This window comes from Grammomys surdaster, unplaced genomic scaffold, assembly GCF_004785775.1.
Source record: "Grammomys surdaster isolate TR1022 unplaced genomic scaffold, NIH_TR_1.0 205, whole genome shotgun sequence".
NCBI classification, from domain to species: Eukaryota; Metazoa; Chordata; class Mammalia; order Rodentia; family Muridae; genus Grammomys; species Grammomys surdaster.
In genome coordinates, this window is record NW_021604650.1 from 2786389 (window position 1) to 2792215 (window position 5827).

Sequence of the window (5827 nt, forward strand, 5' to 3'; positions counted from 1 at the left end):
GCTTTTATTATCAAGATCAGAAGACACCTTGCAGGAGCCATTTTTTTTCATACAGCATGGAATCATCAGGCTTGGTAGCAAGCAACTTTTACTTGCTGATCTAGGTTACCAGCCTGACTTTTTTTTTTTTTTTAAATATATGAGTTTTCTATCTGCATGTACACCTGCCAGAAGAGGGCATAAGTACTCATAGATGGTTATGAGGCACCATGTGGTTGCTGGGACTTGAACTCAGGATCTCTGGAAGAGCAGAAAAGTGCTCTTAACCCCTGAGCCATCTCTCCAGCCCCCAACTTTTGCAGAGCTAGTACAGAGTGGTTGCTCAGCCTGCCCTATTCCCCTCCTGAAAACATAGTCCATCTGCATAACTCACCATTATTAACCCTGTCTGAATTTTATGGATATTCTCTTTATCCCTCTGATATATCTTGTCCATTCTAGAAGCCCTTCCAGAATGCCACACTACACGTAGTCACTATTTTCTTGGATTTGTCTGAGTTGTGACATTGCCTCCGATTTTGTATCTACTTTTTTTGTAGATACAGGCTAGCTTCAAATTCAGGGGTCTGCCTGCCTCCCAAGTGCTGGGACTAAAGGTGTGCACCACCACTGCCCAGAAACCCTAACATTTTTTTGTTGGACTGTTGTTGCTGTTGCTTTTGTGGTACTGGGAATGATACCCAAGACCCTGTATATACTGAACAAGTGCCCTTCTACTGAGCAGCATTACCAAACTCTTCTAAGTATTTACTTTTATTATTTTTAATTATGTGTTTGTATGAATGTATGCCACATGTGTGTGGATATCCATGGAGACCAGAAGAGAGCATCAGATCGCCTAGAGCTGGAGTTACAGGTGGTTGTGAGCCACTCAACTTGGGTCCTGGGAAGTGAACTCAAGTCCTGCAAAAGCAGTAAGCATTCATAGCCACTGAGCCATCTCTCTAGTTCCAGTAGCCCCAGTCTTAACCTTGGCAGTTTGGAGGAATACAAGTCAAGTATTTTGTAGATTCTCTCTCAGTTGGAGTTTGTCCTGACTAGTTTTATGTCAACATACATAGAGTCATTTGGGAAGAGAGACCCTCAACTGAGACCTGCTGGCATGACTGTAGGGCATTTTCCTAGTGATTGATGTGGGAGGGTCCAGCCAACCGGCGTGGGGCCATCCTGGGCAAGTGGTCCTGGAGAGTATAAAGCTGTGCTGAGCAAGCTATGGCAGGCAAGCCAGTAAGCAGTACTCCCCAGTGGCCTCTGCATCAGCTTCTCCTCCTAGGTTCCTGCCTTAAGTTCCTGGTATTATGTCCCTGGATGGACTATAAGCTGTAAGGTGAAACAAACTCTGTTTACTTTTGGTCTTATCATAGCAATAGAATCCATAACTAACGAGATCTGTCTGATGTGTTTTCTTATAGCTAGATTAGAAGGGCATCTGGTGTGCAGTGCTATGACTTTCCAAAACATGGGCTGTCCATGTGCTGCTGCTTCTGACAGTGACCTTGCTCCCTGGCTGAGGCAGTCTGTAGGATTCCCCCCTGTAAAGCTGTGTGCACAATCCCTTGCCAGACTGTCTCCAATTAGAGTAATTTGGGGGCAGGTGGGTTTTCTTTTTTCTTTTTTTATTTTTTATGTATGTATGTATGTATGTATGTATGTATGTATGTATGTATTTATTTATTTATTTGGTTTTTTAGAGACAGGGTCTCTCTGTGTAGTCCTGGCTGTCCTGAAACTCACTCTGTAGACCAGGCTGGCCTCGAACTCAGAAATCCGCCTGCCTCTGCCTCCCAAGTGCTGGGATTATAGGTGTGCGCCACCACCGCCCGGCGGTTTTCTTTTTTATGATTTATGTGTAAGAGTGTCTTGTCTGCATTATGTATGTGTACCATGTTTGTGCCTGGTGCCTGCAGAGGCCAAAAGAGGGCATTGGATTCCCTGGTACTGGAGTTACAGATGGTTATGAACCACTATGTGAGTATTGGGGACTGAACCCTGAGCCTATGTGCAAACACCAAACGCTCTTAACTGCTGAGTAAACTTTTCAGCTCCTGACTGATGGTTTTGTTTGCTTATTTGGGTGTGTTTTTATTTCTTTTTGTATGTGCTTGCATATATATCTGTTTGTGGACACTCATATGCAATGCACACAATAGAAGTAGAACTTGTAGAACTCTGTTCTCTCCTTCCACATTATGGGTTCCTGGGATCAAACTCTGGCCATCATGCTTTTACCTAATGGCAGGTGCTTTTACCAGTTTAGCCATCTCGCCTGCCCCATTTTAATACCAGTCCCAATTTAATACAGTATGTATGTATGTGTGTGTATGTATGTATGTATGTATGTATGTTTTTTAGAGAGTGTGTCTCACTATGTAGCCTTGGTTGGCCTGGAACTCACTATACAGACCAGACTGGCCTCGAACTCATGGAGATCTGCCTGCCTCTGTCTCCTGAGTGCTGGAATTAAAGATATGTGCCATATCACCTGACTCCATTTTAAGTGATTTTTAATTATGTGTAGGTGTGTGTATCTTCATATGAATATATACATATAAGTGTAGGTGCCCGAAAAGGCTACAGGCATCAGATCCCATAACTGCTAAACCATCTCTCCACCACCATCTCCCCCATTTTAATTTAATTTTTTGTGTATTTTTTGTTTTTTGAGACAGTGTCTCACTATGTGGCCCAGCCTAGCCTTGAATTCATGATCCTCCTGCCTCAGCCACTGGAATGCCAGGATTGTAGACCTGTGTCACCAAAACTAGCCTGACTATTTGAAAATACTTACTTCATCTCCTGACTGCTGTGTCCAAGAGCAGAGCATTAGCAGCTGTCCTGTCACCCACATACCCTCCCAAGGCAAGTGCTGTACATTTAGCTTAACTTGTTGTGTTCTCAGAGAAGTTATCTATGACATCATTATATTTGCTGCCTCCTGTACATGAGGTCACAGATCTTCGCTCCCAGCACTAGACTCTCACTAGATTAACCACTATGTTGACAACCTAGATCCTACAAATATCTCAACCCTCACCTGGCCAAAGCAAGACTCTAATCCTCTTATCTTCCCAGTCTTGGTTACCAGCACCAGCATACAGCCTGTATTCAAGCTTGCCAGAAACTGCACCCAACCAGTGACCTGTGTCCATTTGGTGGCATTCAGCAAACCTTGACAGAGGACAGCTTTATGAATGAGACACTCAATGTACATAAACTTGCTGTGGGGGCTGGTGAGATGGCTCAGTGGTGAAGAAGACTGACTGCTCTCCTAGAGGTCATGAGTTCAAATCCCAGCAACCACATGGTGGCTCACAACCATCTGCAATGAGATCTGATGCCCTCATATGGGTGTCTGAAGACAGCTACAGTGTACTTACATATAATAAATAAATATAACAATCTTTTTAAAAAAGAATAATATAAAAAACTTGCTGTGGAGTCACATTTCTTTCCTCTCTCCCTCCTTTCTTATCTTCTTTCTACTTCTTTCTTCTTGCTTTTGAGACAGTGTGTTACTGGGTGGTGGTGGTGCACGCCTTTAATTCTAGCACTCGGGAGGCAGAGGCAGGCGGATTTCTGAGTTTGAGGCCAGCCTGGTCTACAGAGTGACTTCCAGGATAGCCAGGGCTACACAGAGAAACCCTGTCTCGAAAAACAAAAACAAAAAAAAAGAGAGAGAGAGAGACAGTGTGTTACTACTTTGCCCAGGCTGATCTAGAACTTCTGATCTCAAGTGATCCTCTAGCTTTATTCTCCCAGGTGCCTGGAACCACAGAGATGGCATACCGTACTTGGCAAGGAGCCAGATTCACACTTAGGCCCTCTTACTTCTGCAATCTCCACCTTCCAGCCATCTGAGGTTCCTGCTGTGGATGGTTCGTTCCTGTCCCGACTCAACTTGATACAAGGATATGTGATGCTTTGGTACTCTCTTTTTTTAATCCCTGGCCTTTGGTTTTTCGAGACAGGGTTTCTCTGTGTAGTTCTGGCTGTCCTGGAACTCACTCTGTAGACCAGGCTGGCCTCGAACTCAGAAATCCACCTGCCTCTGCCTCCCAAGTGCTGGGATTAAAGGCGTGCGCCACCACCGCCCAGCTGCTTTGGTACTCTTATACCTAGGGACTCGAGGCTAGCAGAGGGATAACTGCCATATAGCATGAATTGAAAACCCTCAAGACGGTGTCTAATCAAACCTGGAGGGAGATCGGGGCTGGAGAGATGGCTCAGCAGTTAAGAGCACTAACTGCTCTTCCAGAGGACTGGCGTTCAATTCCCAGCAACCACAGTGGCTCACAACCATCTGTAATGGGGTCTGATGCCACCGTCTGGTGTGTCTGAAGATAGTGACAGTGTACTTACATACATAAAATAAATAAATCTGAAAACAAAAAAACAAAAACAAAAAACCCTGAGGGAAAAGTGTCCCATGGGAAATGGCATCTGAATAGTATCCTAATGATGCCTGAACAAGATGGACATTCTAAGCACAGGAAGCAGCATTTGTAAAAAAAAAAAAAAAAAAAAAAAAAAAAAAACTATTGGTAAGAGGGAGGGCAACTTACTGGGAACCCCAGGTGGTTCTGTGCTGCTAGAAGCAGCAGAGCGCTGACAAGTAGAGCCAGACCATGAGGACCTGTGCCAGAGCAAGGACTCCCCTGGTCCTGAGACACTTGTGAGACAACAGGACTGAGAAAGTCTCCTTATAGCACACCAGAGGATGCAGGCGTCTCCAGAGCAGGCCACAGGTGCAAGTCAGGTGTGGTTGTACACACCTTTAGGAGGCAGAGGCAGATCTCTGTGAGTTCAAGGTCAGCCTGGTCTACATAGGGAATTCTAGAACAGCCAGTGCTCCAGTTTTGGACTATGCTACTGCCCAGAGCTGTGTTGCCTTGTTGCTATCCGTGGTCTGTGCTGCTGCCAGAAACCATGTGGAAGTCAGTAAAGAGCTGCTGTGGCTGTTACGGGCAAGAAAGCTTCTGTGAAGCGTCACACTTGAGAATGACATTGAAGAATGTAACGACCTCTACTCCCAAAGTTCCCCTCCCAAAAAGAAACAGTCTAGACGGAAAGCCATTGAAGAGAGAGCCCTTAAAAATTGTGATAAGGATACTGAAGTATAGCTCTTCGAAGTTGGCTTCTGGTGAAGCTGGAAGGTGGGGCTGGGGAAGAATTGTTGTCTTTGAGGAACTAGCCACTGGGAGTGTTACTGTAGATCAGTGAGTATGGGCAACACAGATTGGACTTGGTGTATTTTTTTCCTTTTTTAATTTTTTTTTTTTTGTACAGAGGGAACAAGAAGGGTGGACCTGGGAGGGATGGGAAACTAGTGTGATTGAGGTTCATTGTGTGAAATTCCCAAATAATAGAAATATTATGTTAAAAAAACAACAACAAAACAATTCAGTCAAAGGGTACTGTAGCACTTTAGAAAGGATGTTCTGATGGCTCAGTGATATGGTTGAGCAGGCAAGGGTAATTTCTACCGAGTCTGATTCAGTCCTCGGGTGGAAGGCGAGAACAGACGACTTAAAGTCGTCCCTTGACCACCATGGTACACATGCACCTACAACCCCCTGCCCCCCCCACAATAAATAATTAAGTGTTTTTCTAGTATAAAAAGAAGAAAAAAGCCGGGCAGTGGTAGCGCATTCCTTTAATCCCAGCACTTGGGAAGCAGAGGCAGGTGGATTACTGAGTTCGAGGTCAGCCTCGTCTACAGAGTGAGTTCCAGGACAGCCAGGGCTACACAGAGAAACCCTGTCTTGAAAAACCAAAAACAAAGGAGGAGGAGGAGGAGGAGGAGGAGGAGGAGGAGGAGGAGGAGGAG